The sequence below is a fragment of the Camellia sinensis genome, chromosome 7 (genome assembly GCF_055761805.1).
Source record: "Camellia sinensis isolate YWXY chromosome 7, ASM5576180v1, whole genome shotgun sequence".
Taxonomy (NCBI): Eukaryota; Viridiplantae; Streptophyta; class Magnoliopsida; order Ericales; family Theaceae; genus Camellia; species Camellia sinensis.
The window spans coordinates 167111648-167139586 of record NC_138967.1 but is presented as its reverse complement, the minus strand read 5'-3'; the positions used below and the strand labels follow the sequence as shown (position 1 = coordinate 167139586).

The 27939-nt window shown below is 34.5% G+C and overlaps 1 long non-coding RNA gene across 2 annotated transcripts; it reads left to right on the top strand.

Annotated features, from left to right (window-relative positions):
* Positions 1 to 6909: 6909 nt before the first annotated feature.
* LOC145795425 (uncharacterized) lies at positions 6910 to 9932 on the top strand. Of its 2 annotated transcripts, XR_014336371.1 has the most exons (4): positions 6910 to 6971; positions 7241 to 7339; positions 7483 to 7674; positions 9672 to 9932. It is a non-coding gene; the product is annotated as an uncharacterized LOC145795425 (long non-coding RNA). The 2 variants fall into 2 exon arrangements; XR_014336373.1 differs by lacking the exon at positions 7483 to 7674.
* Positions 9933 to 27939: the final 18007 nt, after the last annotated feature.

The window sequence follows — 27939 nt, the reverse complement described above, 5'->3', positions numbered from 1 at the left end:
AATAATTGTTGCATTGGCATTCAAAACTTTTGATTATTACAAAATTCAAATTGCGTCATGTAACTTTTGCATTGAGAAAGTAATGTTGTGGAACAAGTTTTCATTATTTTGCTTTGGGGTAAATACGTTGGTATGTCTAGATAAGGGGTGTAGATGAAATTGATTAAGTTGGCTTGAGTGTCTAGGGTGAAAGACCAAAAACACACGCAGAGTAGGTACCACGTGCCTTCCGGTTAGCTACAGGTAAAGTGCGGTTTTGGTAGTGCTAGTTATACCTACTTGCAGACACCAACCTAGGGATTACTTGAGTCATATTTACCACCCCTTGAGCTTGATGTAAAATTATTGAATTGTTAAGTTTTCAAGTTTTCATGGAACATGACGATTTTCAGAAGAGGTGTTAACGTGACTTCTTTTAAAAGTATAGCATGGCATGTGCATTTCAGTTTATGAGACTTGTATAAAACGTATATACTTTGTTAAGAATTCTCTAGTGGGCTTCATGCTCACCCTATGGGATTTTGGTGCTGGAAAAGATGTAGTGATTCTGCCAAGTTAAGTGCTCGGGCATACGTGTTGAGAGCACAAGGCTCTTATTTTGTTATGATCATATTTGTTTAAGCCAAGGGCTATATTTGTATGGGTTCGAGTAACCATTTTGTGTAACCGGGCTTAAGCCTTGAGTTTGTAGCCTTGAGGGCATTTTTTTACTTTTGACTGAATGTTCTACATCCTATAGATTCATGTACTAGAAATCATTGAATATATATTCGCATGTGGCACTATTTTGTAAAAATCTCTTGATGTATGTAACGCAAATGTTGGGGATTTTATTCGGGTAATCATGAGTGGCAACGATTGGTGTACTTTATTTATGTATATTTTTGGAGGCGTGATAGATCTAGTTCTTCTCTCTCTCTGTACTTTTTCACCTAGATTTAGTCACTACAACAAAAGTAACCTATGGTGACGAAAACTAGTGAAGAAAATAAGATTCGTCACTAAATAAAAATAATTTGTGAGGAATTTATAAATTTTGTCACATATAATAAAAAAATGAAAATGATAGGTGACAAAATTTATTTTCGTCAATAAATACTTTATTTTAAGTGAGGAAAAATTAAGTTTCGTCACCAAAAATTTTCCCGCTATTTTTTTTTGTGGCGCCAAAATTTTGGGACTTTTGGTGAGAAAAAAATTTGTCACTAATTATAAAATTATTTGTGAGGAATATATTTTCGTCACCAAAATGTTTTAATATTTTTGATATCTTTTGGTGAGGAAATAATATTGTCACCAATTTTGGTGGGATATTTTTGATATATTGAGCGACAATTAAAAAAAACATAGGGTATTAATTTTTTTTACCCCTTTTCTGTTTATCATCTCTATCTCTCTCTCTCTCAAAATAGGGTATTAATTTGTCTTACCTCTTGCTCCTCCACCACGCCGATCGCCATTGTCGCCTCTATTAGCCTTGCCGATCGTCGCCGCCACTAGTAGCCTTGCCGGTAACCGCCACATCTTCTTCGCTCGGTGATTTAGTACGTGATTTCTCTTTACTCTTTTTCTGGTGTCTCTTGCTCTTATTCTCTGTATTGGTATGGTGACGAAAATTAGTGAAGAAAACAAATTTCGTCACTAAATAAGAATAATACATGAGGAATTATAAATTTTGTCACGTATAATAAAAATATAAAAATAATAGGTGAGGAAGTTTATTTTCGTCAATAAATACTTACTTTTGGGTGAGAAAAAAAATAAGTTTCGTCACCAAATATTTTTGAGATCTTTTGGTGAGAAAATAATGTTGTCACCAATTTTGGTAGAAAAATTTTAATGTATTGAGCAGCAATAAAAAAAAAAAAAGAAAACATCAGTGCGTTTGGTTTTAGTTTTCTAAAAACAGTGTGTTTTGTTTTTCGTATTTTTTAGTTTTTAGTTAATATTTTTTAAATTTTAAGTAATTTTTTTACTTTTTTAGATACACCTTATTTAGATGTATCTAAATAGTAAAATACTTGTGAAAAAATATTTTAAAAAATTAATAAATACACAAAAATATGAAAAATGTAATGAATTTTCATATTTTTTTTTATATTTTTTGATATTGTGTATTTTTTAAATATTTTTTTTCACATATATTATATTTTTTAAGTATATTTATATTAAGTGTGTCTAAAAATTTAAAAAAAAAAACTTAAAATATTAAAAAAATTCATGAAAAATATTAAAATATGAAAAATAAATAAATAGAATTTTGTGAAAACTATATTTTGTGAAAACTAATTTTTAAAAACTGGAACAAACAAGTTAATTTTTTTTTATTCCTTTTCTGTTCGCCATCTCTCTCTTTCTCTCTCAAAATAGGGTATTAATTTTTTTTGCCCTTTCTCTGTTTATCAATTCTCGCTCTCTCTCTCTCTCTCTCTCAAAACACACACGTAATACCTCTCCGCCATAGCTCTTTCCCTTGCTACTCCACCTTCAACGACTACACTACCGTCGGTCCTTCCTGTATAAATAGGGCTCCACTTTCTGCATCAAACACAGGTTCTTTTTTCTCTATTTTTTCCTTGTAGTGCATCGATTTAATTGAGTTGTTTCAAAAATTTTATGGGTTTCAATCTGAACATTTTTTTTAGCTTATAATCTGGCTTTATTGTTGATTTGGTAATAAATTTGGAATTGTTTTCTTTATTGAGCGATTTAAAAGCTTTGATTGATCATTTGGGTTTTCAAGTTTATATGTATTTTTTGGGTTTTTCTTGGTAGTTAATTGTTAGCCATCAATGTTCTGCTTAGGGATTAGATTTATAAAATAGGGATTCAATTCTGGTGATTTGTGCTTTGTTTCCTCATATTGAACAAAGATTTGGGGGAAAAAAATTATAGAATAAAAAAATTTGCTATTTTATTTGAACAGAAATTTCTTAAATGTATTTGGGTTTACTTTATTTTTGAGTTAAGAAAGTGAAAGACATTGATCTTGTGAGTACAATGAAACGAAAATGAAAGAAAATGATGAAGATTTGAGGAAGAAAACCAAGAGAGAGTGAGAGAGAGAGAGAGAGTTGAATTTTGCTTTGGTTTCATTCTGTTCTTTGAAGAAGAAGACAGATTTTATCCTGTGTGGGTGTGTTTTTTATACAACTTAGTTAATTATTCAGTGTGGTTGTGTCCTAGGATGATTGTTACATCTTAGTGAATTAGTTATTTAGTGTGGTTGGGTCTAAAATTATTTATTACATCCTAATTGATTTGAGACAATTAGATGATTAATTTTAGATCAGAAATTATCTTTTTGTTTGTATACTGAAATTGATTTTGCAAGTTGTACCTGGTGGAGAGTTAGTGCCTTGGTTGTTAGCATTCTTTGTAGTTTTTATTGTTTTATGGTGTTTGTGCTGTCACAAATAATGTTCCGAGATACATTTTTGTTGTAGCTGAAAATCTCTGGAACTATTCATTGATGATCCCCAGGGTGTGGACTCTGCTGCTTCTCATAGGGTGTGGGGTATTTTGGTATGTTTTATTGAAGTTGGTTTATTGGTTTGTACTCTATATATATATATATATATAATTTTTTTTTTCTATTTTTGGAAGTAGATGAACTTGTTTGGAGAGCTGTAGGGCTATGACAATTATATTTAAACTGTTGGCATAAAGATTTGTAATTATTATTTACATCTACTTACATCCAGAAGATAACCTCGATTGCATAGCTGGAAGCTTGAAGGTATTTTGTTTTTGGACCTCTTTCTATAGATGTGTTGCCTTCACTTTATTCTTTCTAAAGAGCATGTGCTTATATAAAACATATGTATATATACATGTATTATTTCTAGATTTTATGGCCAGGATAGTTGATTAGCCTATAAATCTAATTGTTCAATGTTTTTTTTCTTTCTAATAGAATGTTGCCAAGATAGTTTATTACCCTATAAATCTAATTGGCCAGGATAGTTTATTACCCTATAACCTCCATTGCTTGTATCTGTTAGAATGTTGCCAAAAACTTCTTCAGCAAAATTGTGTATTTTGCTTCTAGAAACGAAAAGATTGAGCCATGGGTGTGGAACTTCCCACAAGCCTTTTGATCTCGGACACATGAACTCTATCCAAGAATTCTACATATGAAACTTCTAATACGAAAAGTGTTGATGAGATATAGCTTAGTTGGGATAAGTTCTCAATTTCCTGCACCAAGCAAGCAAGCAGGTATTAGAGCCATTGGGTTTATTTGCTTCTTTACTAACTATAGTGGAGGATTGGTGGGTCATGACATGCCTCAGCTGGTATATTATATCATTTTTTTCTAGGTTGATGTTTTTGGCCAATTCAAGACAGTAAATTGTTCTTCCATCTGATTGAAATTGGTTGGCTTGAACTGGGTCTTGCGGATTGAATGATGATCTCCAATTATTCAGGAGCCTTTCTTGTTTATTATCACAAATCCTTCAATGTAATCGAACGTGTTCTTTGCAGATATCAAATGCTTCTGGTCTCTGATGAATGTGGAGAAGTCTGAGTACAAAACTCTTATCCATTTTACCTATTCGGAATGGCATGGTGTTATGAAACTGGTAAATTCTACTATACTGGAGCTTATTTTGAAGTTTACAAATATATGTGTGTTTTTACCATTTTTGGTGCTGGTTCTAGAGAAATTCTTGCTCGTGTGATTATGCCAAACTGGCTAAGTCCTCATTTTGAAGTTTACAAATATATATGTGTTTTTACCATTTTTGGTGCTGGTTCTAGAGAAATTCTTGCTCGTGTGATTATGCCAAACTGGCCAAGTCCTCCAAGGACACCATGAAAGAGGTTTGCATTCTTCTTCTTTGAACAATTTATTACCTCCCCTTTTCCTACACAATGTCAGTAAATTTTGAATGCAAATACAAATTCTAAGAATGTGATGAACTGCTGTTCAGTGACCAATGGTTATGTATCTTTTATGAAAACAAGGTCTGATTCTTGGACAATATGATGAGGAAAACTGGAAACTTCCTAGTCCAGTTTTTAATGAATGGAAAACAGGTGGAACAAAGTTAAAGTTGAAGTTGTTGTATGGTTTTTCCATCTTAATCTTACATGTGTCGTATGTTGATCTAGTTCTCAAATTGCGTAATGAGCCTGTTTGGTGCAGTATTTTTATGGTTAATTATTCCAAGATCCCCTAGACTATTAGTGAATGTCATCTTAACCCTCATCATCTATGAACTCTTACATATTGACCTCTTAACTATAAAAATCGTTCAATTGCCCCCTTCTAAAAGGTGGTCTAGAGGGGGTGAAAGTGATACATTTTATAGTTGAAGGGATCAAAATGTACATGTTCATAGATGAGGGGTAAGCTGATTTCTCCAAATAGTTGAGGAGATCTTAGTGTAATTGTCCCTATTTGTTTATATTAAAGGTTGATAATCAATAAGCAGAAGTTAAAAACATCATTTCCTCAACTTTTTGATAGATTGCACCAGGCACAGTAGCACAGATTCCCAAAATTAAAAGAATTAATAAATTGCACCAAGCAGGGCCATGCAATCTATGAACATGCGATGCTGTCCTGTTACAAATTTATTTATTTATTTATTTTTTGGGTACAAACCTATAACTGCTTCCAACTGGTGGACATTACTGATCTGAAGACCATGACGGAATGTCTGCCCACTAATCCCTGCATTTGACAAAGTACCGCCAACTATGAGATGTAGGTAATCTGTCCAAGACTTCGGTGCTAACCCATGTTTCAGGCTTTCATGCAGGATAGTAATCCACAATTTGCCACCATAGACATCTACATAAGGATGTTTTCCAATGTAAACCTGCATTTCCATTCCACTGAATGATTCCATGTTGATCACGACTCCTCTGTGAGCTTGTGCCTGGCCCTGCATTTCCATTCCACTGTGAGTTTTCTTAATTTGTTTAATTATTTTTCCATAACTCATTGAATTCAGCCAAAATTCCTCACCTTCTTTGTGGTGTATTTTGATTTCTTTTTCCTGATCATATTTTGTGGTTTTTGAATCGAAGAGGAAAGAGAGAGAGGTGGGGAATTCCTACTAAGTTTTTCACCTTTTTCCACTCGAAATCTGCTAAAATTATTTGATGTAGTTATTAAAATTTTTGTAAGCAAGATGCTTGTTTAGTGGTTGAGTTCTTATTTATTCTTCTACCTAGTTTAAAATGTTAAATAAAATATTTTTCATATTAACTATTTGCTTATAAGCTTCAAGTTGAACAATTGGAGCTAGAGGTTGCTGAGCTTCGACATGCCCTTGTTGATAAGCAAGAACAAGAAAATGTCATGCTTCAGGTTTTGCATTGCTTTATGTTTGACTATTAAATATGTAAAAAATTGGTTCTTGTTCTCTCTTATGTAATAAAGATTTCTAACAATATATTGATTATGACTTATCTGATAGGTTTTGATGAGGGTAGAGCAAGAACAAAGGGTAACCGAAGATGCTCACAGATTTGCTGAGCAAGATGCAGCAGCTCAGAGATATGCTGCTCAAGTGCTTCAGGTTTTACTTTTTGATTTAAACTTATTTTTTTAGTACTGCTTTACTATAATGTTGAATGCTTGTGTTAATAAGAAACAGCTTCCTGTCTGTCAGATTTTCTGTCTTATGCATAGCTGTGGTCACCTTTTTTTGGAGTGTGCTTGATGCCTGTAGTGCATGAGCTATGTTGGTTTTTAAAGTATGGTATTTAGAGGACATTTCACGCGGATGCATAAACAGATTTGGCAGTTTAGTTGTTGCATTACCGTTTAACTAGTGTAGCTCTTGCAAACTCTCACTCTTTCTTTGATTTTTAATTTTGATTTTTTTGAGCACCCATTGCATATCATTAAGTGTGATATATTGCTTCTTTAACAAAAAGTTGTTTATTTTGCATAAATTTGTTTAGATGGTGAGCAATGGAATGACGGGTTGTTAGCTACAATAAGAGAGCGGGTATTTTTCTATTGAAGGCTTTTGATGTGACTGGATTTTCCTGTTTGTTGTTTTTCTCCTTTGAGCATAGATTAGATGATTGAAATGGTTGATGACCGATAACCTACATATTCCTTAAATTGGTTAAATTACATCTTATTAAATCAAAAATTTTCTCCTCCCCATCTTCCTCGTATGCTGCTTCGTGGTTAAAAGTACTCTTATCTATTCCATATTTACATTTTCTTGCTTCATTAAAATTATTGTGGTTGCTCTGGGGTTTATATCAGGTTCACATGGAGGTTGAAAGAAAAGCAATGCAGGGGGATGCAAACATTCTGCCAGGTCTTCATTTTCATGAAAAAATTACATATAAAGTTGGAACTAAGGTATCTATTACACTAGTAGATTTGGCTAAAACATTTCCTTATTCATCAACATTTGTATCACATCTTCCAGAGGATCTATTTATATTTGTTCAGCAAAATACTGAGGTTGATAAATATGAGGAGTAAACAATTGCTACTTGTAGCTTGAATAAAACTTTACATGTGACATTGACCCCTTTGTGCATCATGAGGATTATTTGAGGTGAGGGTAATAGGAGATCTTTCCGTGGAAGCGAGAAGTGTATGCATAGCCTGAGGAGTGCCATAACCTGGATCAAATTTTGGATTTTGTTGATACAACCCATGCAAATTAGAGATATCATGCAAATCACAAGGTAAACAAAGCAAGTAAGCAAGCACAAGAATCTAGTTAGTCTTTTTCTTTCAAAAAAATAAAAAACTAAAATTATAGGATGCAAAATACAAGAAACTAGATTGTCATGGATCTTATCTTCCCATTGGCATCTGAGCATTGAACATTTTTTTTTTGTGTATGTGGAAGATAGATCATATTAATAGAAATCACTTAGTATACATACTATGGTCTAGTTCTATTTCATATTAGTGGAAATCACCTAGCATATACTTATTGCACATTGGTCTGTTGATGTCCTTCTGGACATTGTAGTTATTTAAGTTGATGTCAATTGGGTCCTTCTGGACATTTTGGTTATTTAAGTTGATGTCAATACCTCCAAATGGACAATAGAGTGTTGGATTATTGAATGCATATACTTATTGCACATTGTTTTGTTGTCATGGGGAACATTAGATCACAACATATGTTAAATGTTAACTTGTAGACTCTGACTGAAGAAAACCTAACTTGATTTTTGTTTAATTCTTCAGAAAACATAGTTCAAGGTCAACAATAAAGTGTTAGATGGGACTCTTTCCTTTTGTTTTTCTTCCCATTCTTCCCTTTCTTGTCCCATGGTCTGTCTCATATCATTCCTCTCCCTTCTCTCATATGACACCTACACAGCTTCTCTTGACGTGAGGGATTAATTTATTTACAGTGATTTTTTTTCTCAGTACTAATTTAAGTAGTCTATTGTTAATTGTTAGTAATTGCTTTTGTTCCTAACATAAAGTTTGGCTATAGTGATTGATCAATACACATCATTGGTTTAATGATTTCATTAATAACATCTTAATTATTCTCAGCTTAGCTGTCTTAAAAAATGGCAATGTCTCTCCTCAGTCTCGTACTCAACTATATAGCATTTTTCCCTAAATTTTCTACCCCATTTTCATTTTCATTGTTTTTCTTTTCTTGGAGTTTTCACAGTTCAGAACATAAAAGGTGATTCGTTGCCTTTAGAACTTGTGTTTAGAACTTTCTATTTTTAGTTTGTTAGAGGGAGATGAGTTTAAAATTTTACTTCCCTGCGAGGGAGAGAAAGATGAGAGGGTGAAATGTGCTTGTCCACTAGGTGTTAGGGTTGGGTTTGGCAATGCATGGTGGTGTCCTGGTGGACTGTGTCTTGCTAAGTCACCCAACCTTGGTGTTTGGGGAAGTGGATACTGGGTTTTGTTTTAGAGGTGGTTGATAGCCATGGTGGCCCATGAGGCTATTGGTTGGTGGTGGCATGTGAAATATAAGAGGAAGTGAGAAGGGGAATGGCAAGTGGGTCCGCTGCTATAGAAAGGAGGAGGAGGGAGAGGGAATGAAGAAGAAAAGAATAGAAAAAGGCAAATTGAAAAAGGAGCAAAAGTATCATTATATATATTTCTTAACACACACTCAATTTAGTGTGTGTTAACGCATGGTTAACTAAACCAGAATTTGCAACGTTTGCACTTTACTGCAAATTTCAAGAGGGTTATGTGTATATTTTTAAACATGAAGGAGGTAAAGTGTTTTTGGACAAAACCATATAAAATATAATTAACCCAAACTGTTTGAAGGTCTAATTGTGTTTTTATTTCAATATCTATTCGTGTGTATTTGTTTTTGTTTTTATGTTTGCTTGCATGTGTGTTTTGACCTTTTACCTCGTTGAAGTTAAAAATAAAATAGGAACATATTTAGATTTAAATGAAAATGGTGACTCCTATAAAAACTATGGATTGATTAGTTTGTGAACACGTCATGTGATTCTCTTTGGTTCTTGTTGGCATTAGTTCTAGTGATACATGGTATTCTTGCAATCTTTTGTCATCTTCTGTTATCTGTGTTGCTTATCATTAAGGATCACTTCAGCTTTTTGAAGTTTTGGATTGTTATATGCATTTCTATTAAATTGGTTTATAAAATAAAATTATTTAAATATGATTTTAGATGTAATTAATAATATATTAATGTCTTTCTTATTTATTTTGTTTGCAGATTGGTTTTTGATGACGTTTGGAAGTATATTTGCAAATCAAGATCAAGTGTTGAATTATTTATTTATTTCCTGAACTGATACTTAGTTGTAGTTGCAAATTAAGATTGAGTGTTGATTTTTTTTTTTTTTTTTTTTTTTTGTGGACTCCATGTTAGTTCATTTTGGGATTTGCTTTGATGATTTTTTTGTTATACATAATGGATTATTATTAAAGTTGTTTGATGGATACATTTTGATTTATAATATAATGGTTTAGTGAATTTTTGTGTGCAGTGGTGTATAATAGCTAGTGGATTTCTTAGTACAATTAAAAGGTTATTGGGATATGAACAGGGATATTCGTGAAATAATAATTTAAATTGAATATAAAATATGGAACAAGTTTAGTGACAAATTTTTTTGTCATTTGTACTTGTTATTATGACAAAGTGATTATTCGTCACTAATAAAAAAAATTTGTGACAAAATTTACGACATTTTATAGATGAAAGTTTTTATTTATTTTGTTGTATGGTGACTAAAAATTTCGTCACGTATATATATATTTGTGACGAAATATATTTCGTCACCCATGTATGACTTTTGAAGATGAAAAGTTTCATCACCTTTACATCTTATTATGTAGAAATTATTTCCTCATCAATGATCAACATGCGTGACAAATTTATTCGTCAACTAAAGTTATAAATATGGTACTGACCAACTATTTGGTGGCGAAAATGAAAATTTTTGGCGACAAAATATTTTTTTATTGGTGACAAAAAATTATGACTTTTGAAGACGAAAAATTTCGTCACCTTCACATCTTATTGTGACGAAATTATTTCCTCATCAATGATCAACATGCGTGACAAATTTATTCGTCAACTAAAGTCATAAATATGGTACTGAATAACTATTTGGTGACGAAAATGAGAATTTTTGGCGACAAAATGTTGTTTTATTAGTGACAAAAAAATTCGTCACTGAAGTAATTTCATTGGTGACGAAATTATTTTTCGTCACGGTGGTTTTTAGTGACAAACATTCAATGACGAAACCGGTGACGAAAATATTTCCTCACAAATATCTATAGTGACGAAATTAGCTCTTTGGAGACAAAAAAATTTCGTCATTCAAGACCCAACTTGTTGTAGTGAGTGGTTTCTACACCTTACTCTCTTTGTTAAAAAGGTAGAGCGTCTCAAGAGCTCTGTTTTGATCCAAGTAGAAATTGGTTTCGGCGTCCTTGAAGTTCTTCCATTGTTGCTTTGGTCATCTAAGCTTGAGGTAGGGACTCTCTACACTCTTTATGGGTTTTAACTTGGCTATTCCTTGGTGTGTGAGAAACATTGGGTTTTGATGTAATTTTAACAAACCTAGGGTTTGGAGTTTAAGTTCAAAAGAGAGGTTTCAAAAAGGGTGCCTTGGAAATGATCATGGGAATGAATATGAACTTGGGTTGTATTAAAATAGATGATGTGGTGGTTGGGATGAGATTTGGAAGGAAATGGTGTTTTGCCCTAAAATGTTCACATAATTATTTTGCATAAATAATGAAATTGGTAATGGAAAAATGAAATTTGATAAATGTTTATATCAATAGTGAAGTTGGATGTGTATCATGTCCCACCTATGGAAATTTGAATAATTTATTTGTTGAGAAGATTGTATATTTATTTAGAAATATTTGTTTTGGGCTATTGGTAGAGGATAACTATGATTATTGTAGAAATGGCATGAGGATTAGGTAAATTGAAACTAATCTCTTATTGATTGTCATTGAATATAACTGTGCTTAATACATTGTATATATATGATGTTTAGAAGGAGAAAGGGGATGTACTCCATGTTTGGAAGGAGAAATGGGATGGACTCCATTGAATTAAGTTGGCCTGTGTGTCATGGTGAAAGTTTCGAAAAAATTGTGTATACATGGGTGTCGATTCCCGTGGACAAAATTTTCGTAAAATAGCAAATTAAAGTGTTTGTGTGTAATGGCTGTGTGGTAAGAAAACCACTGAGTTGTAATCTCAGTTGGGTTGGCTGGGTAACAATGGATATGACTCATGAATTGAGGAGATGTGAAATGACATGAAACGAATTGATATAAAATGGATTGGGATATCATACTTGGCATAATATGGATTTGGGAAGAAGAGTTGTAAATGATTTTATTTTGAGCATTTGCCATGTGCATCATGTTTATAATCTTGTTAAAGTTCATATATTGTGGTAGATTGTTTCTGTTGGGCTTTGGCTCACCCTATTTGGAAAAAACCATTTTTAGGTGCCAGTAATATGTCTCCGCCAAGGTAGTAGCTTGAGAGGATTGTGGAGCTGAGAGCTCACTTCTGTTTATTTTTGTATTTATCTGTGTACAAGCCAAGGGCATTATTTTGTATTGAACTTCTGACTCGTTTTGTTGTAACCAACATCATTTTGGAAAGTTGTAAGCCTGCAGGGCATTTATTTTGTTGATCATTTAGTTTGGTGCCACATGCTATAGATTCAATGTAAAGCTTATGAATGTGTAATGCATGTGCCCTTTTGTAAATGAACTCTGATTAATGAAAGCCTAATACTTTGTTTATGTCATTTTGTATTAGTCTTTACTGTTAAATTATTGTATTATTTTCGGGGCGTTGCATTGACTTTTCAATTAGTACTCAATTCAAAATGACAAATCATATAAAGAGTTTGGCTCTTCAATATGATTTATAATTTAGAATTTGGAATTTGGAAATTTAAGATTTAGGATTTAAGATGGTAGATTATAGAGTGTTTGGCAATTCAATTCTTTGCACAATCAACATTTTATGCCTCTCATTTCAAAAGCCTTCAATTTAAGAGTTTTTTTGAGTTAGAATTCAAAACAGTTTAGTTTAGTGTCTTGGCAACTTTAACATAATCAATAATATGTATAAGTACTGAACAACTAAGAATTTGGTAAATAGATTAATTTTTATACCATTAAATTTTTATAGACTTATTTTTAGCTAATAAATTAATTTTTTATCACCCTCAAAATAAGCCTTACTAATAAGCTAGCGTGCCTAGCGTGCGCCCATCTCACTTTATCAGGCTCTTACTCATTGCTCTCATGAGTTCTTCAAAAATATACTTATCCTCTAATTTTTCAGAATTAATATAATAAAATGAAAATATTATGGTTATCAAATCAAGTTAATTTTTTTTCATATATTATATATACAAAAGGCCTTATAAAATAAACGGTTTAAATTATTAAAATATGACCCCGTGATGGGCTCCTCAAATCCCTCCAATTATCCTAAGTTGAGATTTGAACTTGAGAAATAGCCCAATCCATAATAATATTATGTGAACACATGAGATAGTACATTATAATAAGATTATAAGAGTAAATTACACTCACTTATCTTGAAATTTTAAAAAAAGAATATAATTAGTTCCACGCTTTTAACATTATTACACTAACCTCGCTTTTCATATGGCAAAAAGAGATGATAATATTATTTTTTCATTTATATTACTAATAAATTATTGATAAAAAATAACTTAAGCGTTATATGAATTAAAATATTACAAGAAATTAATATAATTATGTTAAAAATGTAAATCTAATTATATTTTCTTCAAACAGTCAATGTGAGCGTAATTTACTCAAATTATAGACATGGAAAATGTTATAGGCCTCAAATTTTCTACCAAATAAATGATCAAATGTCTCACATGGGTGTGGGGTCTACAAAATTACAGACTCCACACCTATATGAGACATTTGATCATTTGTTTAGTAGAAAATTTAGTATTCCTAACATCACCCCGGTAGGCATTATTGAGAGGAAAGCATCAATGTCTTGATTAGTAGGCCAAGAAAGAGTCAACAACACATGCATTGGAAAAGAGGTAAAGTTTCATGATCAATAACCTTGAAATATGAAAAATGTTATGAAACCTGATTTATCTATTTATAATTTGTTAAAAATATATTTGTGTAGTAGAGATCAAATTTATAAAGTATGAATTCTATGAGTAAAATGAATTTCAACCACTAATTTATTTTTTAAGATAAATTCTAAATTCATAATTCTGAATTTGTACTCTTACTGTTGTAATTTTCATTTCACAATTGATGGATGAATTAAAATTTAAAAAAGACCTTGTTCCACCAGTGTTCAAAGTCGTTCAACTGTTCACAATTTCCTTTCAATTTTATATGAATTTAATAATATAATCAAAAAATTGTGCATTCACATAAAAATATAACACTAAACATCTATATTATGGTGAACTATTTAATTATGAATAATTAACTTCTCATTATTATCTATATTATATTGTTACAAAAGATTTCACATATTACTTTTGTGATATCTTATATATGTCAATGTCTACATATATAAATATATAAAAAAAAATATAAATATAAATTTATATATGTTACTGTATTCATAAATTGTCAATCTGTAATGCTATATTACCATTGAACACTTTAATTTTCTAACATGTATCGTTTTAGTAATATAGTTATATTTGTTAGGAAAAAATTACGGAATTGTGTATTATTCTCTTATCAATTTATATTCAGGGGTTGTTTGGGATGTGTTATATAAATGTACTTTTTGATTTTTTGACTAAAAAAGTAGGGAAAAAATGTATGTTTGGGATAACTTTTTGACTTTTTACGAAAAGATGTGTAATAAAATATTGTAGTAAAATCAAAGAGACCATTTTACCCTTGTTGACTTTTTGACTTTTGGGTAGTTGAACTCAAAAGGCAAAATAATAATTTTGCCCTCTAGGTTTCCCTCACAAGCTTTCCCCAAATAGTATGGACTTTTTGACTTTTTTAGTAACTTTTTGACCTTTTAACTTTTGTAGGTTATCCCAAACAAGCACTCAATATATATATATACACATACATGTCAAATGAACAAGTGTCCTTGACAAACACTTTCAATAACAAATCAAGACTTTGCAAAACACCTCAATCGCGACAATAATTGTACTTTTTTTCCCTCACAGAAAAATCACATTATTGAGCAAAAATGGATTTTGAAATTCATAACAATATGATATCGCCTCAAATTCTTACTCACCAAAATATTTTTATTACAATGAGTTATAATGGTACATAAGAAGAAAAATAAGAAGACGGTGAAACAAAAATTACAAAAGATCTATTGCAACATGTTCTCCAAGCAAAGTTAGACGAGTTAAAGTAGGAATTGTCCTATCTGTTGTGAAGTTCAAGAAAAATAATGTACCTTATGCACACATTTTATGTTTATAAAATTTCTGATTTATTCTCATTTATCATTTAAATTCTTCAACCGAGTTTGTATTTATTTCTTACTTATTTATATTTTGGATACAGATCAATTTACTCATACAATTCTTCATACTTTGTATACATATCACATACCAATTTAAGATACACGTATAATTACAGTACCAATAGTTGATAAAAAAAAAATCACGTATCGCATGCAATGTACGTGCCCAACCACTAGTATTATGAAAAATACAAAGTTCTTTCTTTCTCTGTCTTCCTCTTTGTCTTATATTTATCAATAATCATACATAATAATGGCTGGTAAGGTGGTTCTGTTGAGTTTCTGGGCGAGCATGTTTGGGATAAGGGTCAAAATAGCACTAGCTGAGAAGGGCATTGAATATAAATACAAGAAAGGGGACTTGTGGAACAATAAGAGCTCACTGCTTCCGGAGATGAACCCCGTTCACAAGAAAATCCCGGTTTTGATTCACAACGAAAAACCAGTTTGTGAGTCCCTCATCGCTGTTGAGTACATCGATGAGGTCTAGAATGAGAAAGCTCCATTTTTGCCCTTTGATCATTACCAGAAAGCTCATGCTAGGTTTTGGGCTAACTATTTTGACAAGAAGGTGAGCAAACTTATTTTGTTTGAGTTTAATTTTTTTTTTCACTTTTTTTGGTGTGGTTTTGATCAAAATAAAAATAAATAATATGTTTTACTACATTTGATCTAAAATTTTGTTTTGAAAACAAGTGAAAGAAAGTGGTTGCTAGTTAGAGATGGTGGTTGAAAGTGATTTTTGATTGTTGATGGGAGAGGTGGTTGGTGATTGTCAGTTGTGATTATTGGTCACCGAAGGTGGTAGCCAGAGGAGGTCAACAATTGTGGTGGTAGAATGAGGTTTCCAATAATGGTGGCCTAAAATGGTGGGTGGGTGGGTGGGTGGTTGGTGGTGAGTGATGGAAAGGGAGTGAAAGAGAGGAAATAATGAAAATAGAGAAATTACCATTCAGTGTTCTAAAAGTTTTTAGAGGAAATATCAATTTTTCCCTCAAAACTATTACTAAAAAATCAATTCAATTTCTATTCTTTTAAATTATTTAATTTTGGATCAGTTTTATCCTGTCGTTAGTTGTTGTTTATAATCAAACAGGGGTTACTGATGTGACACTGAAATTTAGTTTGAAATTTCATTTTATCCCTCAAACTATGTCTAAAATATCAATTAGAACCATAAACTTCATTTTATTCAAAGGTCTAATATTTTGGGATAGTTTGGGGTCTAAGATGAAATTTCAAATGAAGTTTTGGTGTCACATCAGTAATTTCTGTTTGATTATAGAGGACAATTGACGATGTCAGAAAAATTGATGTAAAATCGAATAGTTTAGGTATAAAATTGATATTATTAAAATAACATTGGTTAAATTAAATTTTTAATAATAGTTTGAAAGGCAAAATGATATTTTCTCAAGTTATTACAGAACAGATTCATAGAAAAGTGTATGATTTTAATTATCAATATTTATCACTTAGTTGTAATTATTTCTTCCGGCACCACTATCCTCTTATTTTCTCAATGAAAATTAGTTTTTGAAACAAATAAAAATAATTTTTTTGTTGCAATAATTTAATAAATTTTGTAAATTTTTTATTTTTATTTTTTGTAAACAAAAATACACTAAATTTCAAGGGCTAAAATGAGAAAAAAAACCCAAATATAAAGGGTCAAAGTACAATTTACCCAATTATCTAAGATATTGCCATTATTTTAACATATGAATTGCAAGTGTATGATTTTGGAAGGGAGATATTATTTTCAAAAGATGAAGAAGAGAAAGAAGCCCCCAAGAAGGGATTTATAGAATCTTTCAAGATGTTAGAGGGAGAACTTGGTGACAAGCTATACTTTGGAGGTGAAACCTTTGGCTTTGTAGACATTGCTCTCGTCACCTTTTACAGCTGGTTTTATACCTATGAGACCTTTGGCAACTTCAATGCAGAACCAGAGTGCCCTAAGGTCATTTCATGGGCCAAGAAGTGCATGTTGAATATAGAAATCAAAATATTTACCATACTTTGTTTGTGTTTTGAGATAAATTTTTTAAAAAAAATATTTCGTGAGAGAGTTTAGAAATTTTTTTGGTTTGTTTGGTTGTATATTTTGAAAATAGTTTTGGAGTTTAGGAGTTTGGGATGATTTGATATTTTGTTGTAGTTGGGAGTTTGGGATGATTTGATATTTTGTTGTAGTTGACTAGATGTATATGAGAGAAAAAGTGATTGAGAAGGGGAGAGGAGAGAGAAAAAGTGATTGATTGATGTGTAGGAGAGAGAAAGTGATTTTGGAAATGTTTTTCAAAAATTTAAACCAAACAAAATTTTGAAATTTTTTTCTCAAAAATTGTATCTTGAGATACAAACCAAACAAGCCCATTATGTTTGAATATGAAAATAAGAATAGGAATTATTTTGATTATAAGAATCTTACCTTATGAATTGTTTCTTAAATTGTATAATGAATATATTGTATATACATGGCCTCTACCTCATTGATTGGTAAGCCAAATCATTCTTTTCATCCTTTTTGGTATCAGAGCCAGAGCACAAAAATTCTCTGCCTAGCCACTGTCTCATTTTCTTCCTTCCTCCTTGAGTATCGACAATCCCCTTCCAGCCCTGTATTTCACTCGACAACCCTACCCAGCTAGCCTAGAACCCCCAAAACCACTTACCCAACCCTCTACACCCCTCGGCAGACTGCCTTAGTGCCGCCGAGAATCTTGTTGGCTGTTGACCAGTGTGTTTCCTGGCCATAGATGCTTCGGCAGCTCTTATAGAGCAGTTTAGTTCCTTCCCCCCCCCCCTTTATAGGGTGTGGTGCTGATGTATTAAGTACTTTTTGGCATTTTTTATTAGCTTTGTTCGATAGCATTTATTTGGACTAACCGTTGAGTTTTTTTATTTTTTTCAATTTCTTGTATTTTTCTGAACCGTGTTGTTGTGATTTTGTATTTTCTAGCCCTTATTAATCCACCATGACTGGTCCATCCTCCTCTATAACTGCTACTCTCGCTATAGGTACTTCTATTATTTTTCATGTTCGGTCTGCAAGTCCCTTATGGGTTTTGGATTTTGGGGCTAATGATCATATGGCGGGTGAGTTTTCTTTTCTTTCTTCGCCAGTCCCTATTACTATTGCCCAATCTGTGTGTCTTGCTGATGGTTCGTTATCCTCTGTTCATCATAAGGGTGTAATTTCTTTATCCTATACCATTACTTTATCATCTGTTTTACATGTTCCAAATTTTGCATATAATATCTTATCTGTTAGTCGTCTTGCCAAACAATTTAATTGTGTTGTCATCTTCTTACCCTCCACTTGCCTTTTACAGGATCTGAGTTCGAAGAGGATTTTTGACAAGGGTTATGAGTGTGATGGGTTGTACTACTTTGGGTATCCACCGGACGAGCCTTTCTCTTCTTCCTTAGTTAGTTTTCAGGCCTCTGTTTTGCCTGCTTCCATGTATTATGCTTTTAAAATTCAAACTTTAGAATTATGGCACGCTCGTATGGGTCATGTTAATTTTCAATACTTATGTCAACTTTTTCTATCATTTAATAAAGCTTGCAAAGATTCTAAATTTCATTGTGTGGTTTGTTAGTTGTCTAAGCATACCCGTACTAGCTATATCCCTTGTATGACTCGTGCTTCTAGTGCTTTTGATCTTATACATTCTGATGTCTGGGGCCCTTCCCCTGTCACTGCTTTTTCTGGTCATAGATATTATGTGACTTTTATTGATAATCATACTAGGTGCACTTGGGTTTATCTAATTTGTTGTAAGTCTGATGTCTTCCCATTTTGGTCCAATTTTTACAGATGGTTAAAACTTAGTTTCATGCAGTTGTTAGGACTATTTGTTTTGATAATGGTGGGGAATATACTTCTAATGCATTTCGCTCTTATCTTAATCAAATCGGTGTTCTCCAACAACTTACTTGTCCTCAGACCCTTAAACAAAATGGTATTGCTGAATGCAAAAACCGTCATATTATGCTTGTTGTTCGGTGTTTTCTTCGAGGTCTGGGTGTTTCCAAGTCTTATTGGCATATAGATGTCCACTGTTTATGTAGTGACCCTGATTTTTCTTAAGTCATTATTTATTATTATCATTATTACTTTATTTTATTTTTGATTTTATTAATTACATGGATACATGAGAATTTAAGGTAGTATTTAATTAATTTAATGTGATATTTAATTATAAATGATTAATCTGAATATTTATATATTTTTTTATATATATCAAAGGTCTTATATATATATATATTGATCTTATATAGCATATTATATATGTTATATTTATATAATAAAATATAATATAATCATTAATTAGGTTATCATAAGAGTGTTGCCACTTAAAAAAAAAAAGAAAAAAAAAGAGGGCTTTGTGTACGGCTGAGAAAGCTGAGAGAGAGAGAGAGAGAGAGAGAGAGAGAGAGAGAGAGGGCAAGAGAGGAGAAGGGCGAAAGAAAGGGTTAGGGTTTTATTTTGATAGCTTCATTAATTCTCCAAGTATTTCCTTGATCTTCAAAAAAATAATTGTGAGTGCAAAACCCACTCTCCTTGACTTATGTTTATTTTGCTATTTTATTTATTTATTTGATGTTAGTTTGATATTGTACTTGTATGTGGATAACGGATTGATTTTAACTATTTTGGTTAGTTGTGTATGCAAGGTTTAGGGTTTTTATATTTATTTATTTTATGGTTGTAATCACACTCATGAATATATGAAATTAAAATAAACTTGGAACCCATAGATAAATTCTAAATACTCCATCATGACTCCATGAATTATTGTTTTATTTGAGTGCTGGTGAGAAAAAGTGTACATAAAAAAAAGTGAGGATTATGCGATTTATTTGAATGCCTAGGCTCGACATTATAATGTTTGTTCTCATGAGTAGATGAGGGGTTGTTGTAGACGCACTCCCGGGGGGGCCTCATGCCTACAGTTCGGACTCAAATTGTCACGGTTCTTAATCTGATCTCACAATGTGCAATGTGAGATTGATAAATCACCAAAGAGTCCAAATCTGACAAATCGTTTAGGAAACCATGACTCGTGCCTAAGGCCACGTGTCCCTCATCACCAAAGTTGCCTCAGCTTGGGAACTTGGATATGATTGGGGAAGGTCAGCTATGAGCACCCCCGCTCACCCGATCAAAGATCGGCCACTACTAAACATGATATCAAGTTTTTGAAAACACATGTGTTCTTATTTCGGTTAATTAGCTAATCTTACTATGTGATGCGCACAACACACAAGTATAGACTAAATCGCCTAATTTGGAACAAAGCATCGCATACCCGTTTGTTTGGAAATGGTTTGAAGTTTGCTACTTGTAAGTAGGCTAAAATACGGATTTCAATGAATCGTTCCAATACAAGTAATCCAACCTTCACCCACAGGAATTCAGGTAGTTAAACACATAAGCAGTTAGACTCATGGCAAGCATGCTATCATGGCAATCAATGACACACACGTAGTATGCTAAAGCATAAACACTTACAGTGTACTCCTAGCCAAAACAGAAACTAGTTAGTAATCAATGCATGATCCTAGTTCATGTTTGAAATGTCTAATGCAACACATACAGGATGCAACTAGAAATATGCTCGGCTATTCTAAGATGACATATGAGATGCGATAATTTGATACATGTATTCAACTTGGAATTGAAATACGATGCAGTTAGTATGATGCGTCGAGCCCGGTGCATGCAAGATAGATGAATGTATGCGAACATGCGAAGCATAAGTATGCTAGACAGATGAATGGATGCAAACATGCAAAGCATAAGTATGCTAATTGAAACATGTTCTAAAACTAACCAACAAAAGCAGGTAAGTAAAAGGGAGAAAGAAATAGAGGTTGGAAGACATGCACACACGCACGCACGCACGCTAATTACACAATTGACCCTCTCGACGGAGGGTCCGAATGAATAATACATGCCAACCAATTAACTAACTAACAAGCTAATTAATTATTACACAACCAAATGAATAACTAGCTACAACTAATTATTACAAAACTTAATTAATTAACACATTAACTAATTAAATTGCAAATTAAAGCTAACTAACAAGTAAGCACTAAAATAAGATTGCTAGGCCGCCTCAGCTCTGCCTTGAAGAAGTTGAAGATGCATGCTTGGTTCCTATCCCGGTAAGCTCTCTGGTTGCTCTCTAGAGGCTCTGTCTGCAGGGTGTCCTTGTGAACTTGCTGCTGAACCTTACCAAAATCAGTCTGGGGGAATGTATCAGTGGCCTACCGGCCATTGGAAGCTGCTGCCGACCACCTGCCGGCCAAAGATGGTACACTGCCGTCCAAGGATGAGGAGGTGTCGACCATCTGTAGGGCACTGTCGGCCACTGATGTGTTGGGACACCAAGCTGTAGCAGAGCACAAAATAGAGAAAAGGGAGGGTCTCCCAAGGGTATGTATGCACTATGCCACTCCATATCACCTCAAAACATCAAGGGGGAGGCATAATCGGATCCACGACCATCAATCACGCATCCCAATGCATGATGGCCGAAGATCCAACTTGTGCAAATCAATATGAAATGAATGCACAAATAAAAACATAAGTGCCTAGAACTCTATCATGGATAATCGAGAGTGTCGGCGACCGAGAATTGAGACACGTTCCATCACTTGAAATATGAAATGCCCCTTGTTCCTCGTGTTCGGATTAACACTTAACCCAAACAACAATGCGATGCAAGCATGCCAAATACAATACAATGTATGCAATCAAGGTAATGCAACCTAAACATGTAAACATCGTGGCATGCAACAAGTATGCAATCATGTATCAATACATGCGACAACATGTGATATAACAAGCATGCGACAACACACAAAATGGCTAAGCATGTAACAACATGCAAACATGCAAGTATGCAACAGCATGCAAGGGGGATGGACTTAAACTAAAATGGACAGCTCTCAAATAGGTCCAAATTAGTGGCCAAAAGTGTTGGAATGGTGGTATGAAAAACATGAAATGGCGAGACAAGCATGCATGCCAATTGGCTCAAGGATTAAGACACCATGATGCAACTCTTAAGGACACTTAACGAGTGATAAGCATAGATATGTGACAGCACCCTAAGCTCTGAAATTTCATGTAAATTGATGCCAAATCAACTCAACAATGCAAGTATGGCATGTTAGGATGCTTGAAGCTCAAAATAAGTAAAGGGACTTAAGCCATGGCCATACAAAGCAAGCCCCAAAGGGCCAAGGGGACCTAAAACAGTCCCAAGGCAAGTCCAAACAAGGCCAAAAACAAGCTCGAAGCTAGCCAACACAAGCTAGAACACAAGGCCAAAGACAAGGAGCATGCAAGGCTACAAAAGAGGCAATGCACTACACCTATTAAAACCAAACATGGCATGACTTGGACAGCATAAAACAGAATTACATCATGGTATGACAAGACCAAAAATGCACTGATATGATGAGCCAAAGGCTTAGGCTTAATGGCATGCACAAAAGTTCATTCTTGAGGCATAAAGAGCCAAGGTTTCAAGGCATTAAAAGCATGTCAAATGCAAGCGTATGGCCACATTTTATGGACTGAAATAACACTTAGAATGATGGAAAAGCATGCAAACATGACATGTATGGCATGGTAGGGGCTTCAAAACCCAAGACTAGCTTAAGCATTTACACTATAGCTATACAAAGCATGAGTGATATGGCCATGGCAGCCTAAAACAGTCCAAGAACAACCCAAAACAAGGACAAAATCATGCTGGAGCAAAGCCAAAACATGCTAGGATTATGAGTCAAAACATCATGCACATGAAGCTAGTAAGCAAGATTTGTTCTACAAGTATATGGAGCATGCAAAGGATGACTAAACCCACTTTAGACAGAGTCATGACATGGAAAAATATCACCAAAAACATGCTGAAATGGACTCAACATAAGCTAGAATGGCATGCTAAAGCAAGAAGCATATAAGACTAGTTTATGTGATTTACACTACAAGTGTAAGATGCATGCATGGAGTGAAAAAACCAACCCAAAAAAGATCTAAGGCATGGTAAAACACCACCAAAAACCTACTGAAATGGAGCCAACACATGCAAGAAGAACATACTACTTTGTAAGGATATGAATGGGATTACACTACACATGTAAGATGCATGCAAAATATGACCAAACCAGCCATGGACAAACTTAAGGCAGGTCCTAAAAGTCACAAAAAAAGGGCCTGAACCAAGCCTCAAAAATACATAGAGGCATGCTCCTTTGGAAGGCCAAAAATGCAAGCAAACAAGAACCAAAAGAGAGGGGGCCACCCCCTCTGATTTGAGGACTCAAAATCACATGCTTACCACTGAAAATCCACTGGATTTTAGTGGTTAGAAGGCCAAACCAAGGCTAGCTCAGAGGCCTTAAGGCATGACTCAAAACAAGGCCAACAAGAGGGTTGAAGACCCCCAACAGCCAAAAGACCGTAAAAAAACTTCAAAAGCACTTAAATACAAGAATTTTTTCAGTTGAAAGCAAGGCCTAAAATAGCATGCAAGTATGGCCAAAAGGAGGTACAAGAAAGTGCTTAAAAGGGGAAGAAAGTTACCCTTGAAGAACCACTTCGAGACCAGCAACTTCAAGGGCCAAAAACTTACTTTCAGAGCTCAAGAAGTCCTCCCAAGAACCTCAATCCAATGGTGGTGGTGTATCTCTATGTGTTGTAGTGTAGAAGTGCAAGGAAAATGGACTAAACACAACAATATAGAGAGAGAGCAAGAAATATATATAGAGAGAGAGCTATATCTCTTGTAAAAGTGCTGAACCTCTGCTAAGGAGAGAGGCTCTCTCCCTATATAGAAAAAGAGCAATGCAAAGCTTCTTCAAGAAGCTTGGCAAGAGCTTCATCCCTCCATACACGTGTATGGAGGGCAGATAACAGGAATCTAGCTGGCTCAAAAGATCTGGAGTGAAATCAGTTGAGACAAGGGTGGTGCCGACCATCAAGGATGGCCGGCAGTGGCTCATTGATGGCCGGCAGAAACAAATCCATGGCCGGCAGTGCCAGACCATGGCTGGCAGTGCACCAGGTGAAAGATGCTGAAAGGACCAAGTCATGGTCCAAGAATGGGGCAGAATGGATACAGGGTCTGGAAAGCTCGAACCTGTGACGTTCCGCCGCGAAAGTCGAATGCCCGATGAGCAATCGAACTTGTCTCCGGATGTACCTGCAAGCACAACCGAGTCTTGAGGACGGTAAAAAATGGGGTGTCTACAGTTGCCCCTCTTTGATAGAACTCGAAAGTCACAAAGTAACGAGAGTGAGTGTCAAAGCCCAGAAACGACCCATTTTTAACAAGGCCGAAGACTCAGGCAGACAATCAATATAAGCATTCAGAGATGCACCCGTAGGCTGGGACATAATGCAAATGATATGCAAGATGCAAGAGCATAACTTATGATCATGCAAAGAGAGCTGTGATGAAGCAATTATGCAAAATAAATGCAACATTTTAAGCAAATGCAGTGCGAAGAAATGCTACAACAAACTCGTACACAAGTAAGTAAACACGATCCAAACTACATCTCATGTAGAAAGGATGTAAGAAGACTATGCAATCTTAGCGAGCATGTGTAATAGATACACAAAAGTGAACGAAGTGTGATAGATACACAATGTGAGTAAGCATGTGCGACAGATACACAAAAGTGAAAATAGTGTGATAGATACACAAGGTGAGCGTAGTGTGATAGATACAAAAAGCGAACGTGTGATAGATACACAAAGTGAGCGTGTGATAGATACACAAAGTGGGCATAGTGTGATAGCTACACAAAGTAAACGTGTGATAGATACATAAAGTGAGCATAGTGTGATAGATACACAAAGTAAACGTGTGATAGATACACAAAGTGAGCATAGTGTGATAGATACACTATATGAAGCAAAGTGTGACAGATACAGTAGGTGAGCGTGTGATAGATACGAAAAGCGAACGTGCGATAGATACACAAAGCGAGCGTGTGATAGATACACAAAGTGAAGCGAGTGTGGTGGATACACAAAAGGTGAACACAAAATGTGATAGATGCAGTTAGTGAACAAAGTGTGATGGATACACAAAAGGTGAACACAAAGTGTGATAGATGCACTTAGTTAACTAATATGATAGATACACTAAAGGTGAACACGAAGTGTGATAGATACACTAAAGGTGAACACGAAGTCTGATAGATGCACTAAGTGAACAAGTATGATAGATACACTAAAGGTGAACACAAAGTGTGATAGATGCACTAAGTGAACAGAGTATGATAGATACACTAAAGGTGAACACAAAATGTGATAGATGCACTAAGTGAACAGAGTATGATAGATACACTAAAGGTGAACACAAAGTGTGATAGATGCACTAAGTGAACAGAGTATGATAGATACACTAAAAGTGAACACAAAGTGTGATAGATGCACTAAGTGAACAAAGTGTGATGGATACACAAAAGGTGAACACGAAATGTGATAGATGCACTAAGTGAGCAGAGTATGATAGATACACTAAAGGTGAACACAAAGTGTGATAGATGCACTTAGTGAACAAAGTATGATAGATACACTAAAGGTGAACACAAAGTGTGATAGATGCACTAAGTGAACAAAGTATGATAGATACACTATAGGTGAACACAAAGTGTGATAGATACACTAAGTGAACAAGTATGATAGATACACTAAAGGTGAACACAAAGTGTGATAGATGCACTAAGTGAACAAGTATGATAGATACACTAAATGAGAATGTGTGTGATAGATACACAAAATGAGAATGGGTGTGATAGATACACAAAAGTGAATATGTGTGTGATAGATACACAAAATGAAAATGTGTGATTGATACACTAAATGAGAGTGTGTGTGATAGATACACAAAATGAATGAAGTGTGATTGATACACTAAATGAAGAGAGTGAAGTGTGATTGATACACTAAATGAATGAAGTGTGATTGATACCCTAAGTGAATGAAGTGTGATTGATACACTAAGTGAATGAAGTGTGATTGATACACTAAGCGAGTGAAGTGTGATTGATACACTAAGTGAATGAAGTGTGATGGATAAACTAAGTGAATGGAGTGTGATTGATACACTAAGTGAATGAAGTGTGATTGATACACTAAGCGAGTGAAGTGTGATTGATACACTAAGTGAATAATCTTAAACGGAACTTCTTTGAATGAACCGTACATACAATATCATGGATGAATGAGATAGAAACTTGACAGATACAATATAGTAGAAACGCATGTAGGTAGAACGTGCATAACAATGCAAGTGAAATGTACGTGACAACGCAAATGAAGTAGCGCATAACAATGCAAGTAACATGCATGACAGCACAAGATAGATGTGTATAACAATGCTAGTAAAACATGCGTGACAGTGCAAGTAGATGAAGTGCGTAACAGCGTAAGTAAAACATGCGTGAAAATGCAAGTAGATGAAGTGCGTGACAGTGCAAGTAAAACATGCGTAACAGCGCAAGTTAAAGAAGTGCGTAACAGTGCAAATAAAACATGCGAGACAACGCAGGTTAAAGATATGCAAAACAATGCAAGTATACATACGTAACAACGCAAGTTAGATGTGCATAACAATGCTAGTAAAACATGCGTGACAATGCAAGTAGATAAAGTGCGTAACAGCGCAAGTAAAACATGCGTGACAACGCAAGTAGATGAAGTGCGTAATAGCACAAGTAAAGCATGCGTAACAGCGCAAGTTAAAGAAGTGCGTAACAGCGCAAATAAAACATGCGAGACAACGCAGGTTAAAGAAATGCGTAATAGCGCAAATAAAACATGCGAGACAACGCAAGTTAAAGAAATGCGTAACAGCGCAAATAAAACATGCGAGACAACGCAGGTTAAAGAAATGCGTAACAGCGCAAATAAAACATGCGTGACAGCGCAGGTTAAAGAAGTGCGTAACAACGCAAGTTAGATGTGCAAAACAATGCAAGTATAGTGCGTGATAGTGCAAGACACGAGAAGTGCAAAACAATGCATGTAACGTGCGTGACAGCGCAAGTTAAAGAAAAGGTGCATAATAATGCAAGTAACGTGTACATGATAATGCTCGTGAGACATGCATAGCTAGGCAAGTGCAAGAAATGTATGCTCCATGCAACATTAGGATGCACATTTCATGCCAGGGTGAGAAGTGCACATTCTATGCAAGCAAGGTTAAAACGTGCTCCATGCAATGTACACACTCTATGCTAAAGGATCAACGACGTGCATCCAATGTAACGTGTATATTCTATACGACAACAAGAATACATATAGTACAAGATGTACTATGCAATATGTGTGATGACATGATACATGTTACATGTTACAAGCAATGTAGATCATGATGTCTAGAGAATGCAATAAACAAAGAAAGCGGTGCTTTAGGAAGCACCTCAGGGGATGAGTGGCGATGAAGCGCTTTACTCTGACAGGGATCTCCCCTTGTGTTCTTCAAACTCTTACTTTGAACTTACAGTACAAAGGTCATGAAATGCGGACAAGGAGCAACGTCTGCTAGGGAAGCCACAGATGCCGCTTTTCTTCCTGATCATACTTACAACTTTCCCTATTCTCCAACGAGGTGACAGACTAGGTTAGTTCAGTATCCAGAATTGAGGTGCATACATGCTATCTCAACCTATGGGGCTTCCATACAGATTTCAAGTCAGGGATATACCCTTGGGTATTTAAACCAGACTTTAGTCTCGGAAATCCTGAACCTTTGTGTTCTAGGCAACATCCATTCGAACCCTAGTTGCCACCATCGCAGTTGGTCTCCTAGGAACTCATTACGAACACAGCCAAGATGCCTTTGGCAGGGAATGGTACTCAGGGAGAGCACTTTTGATCGCCATTTTGGCTTGAAGCAGACTTGATCTTGAGCTTGAGGTA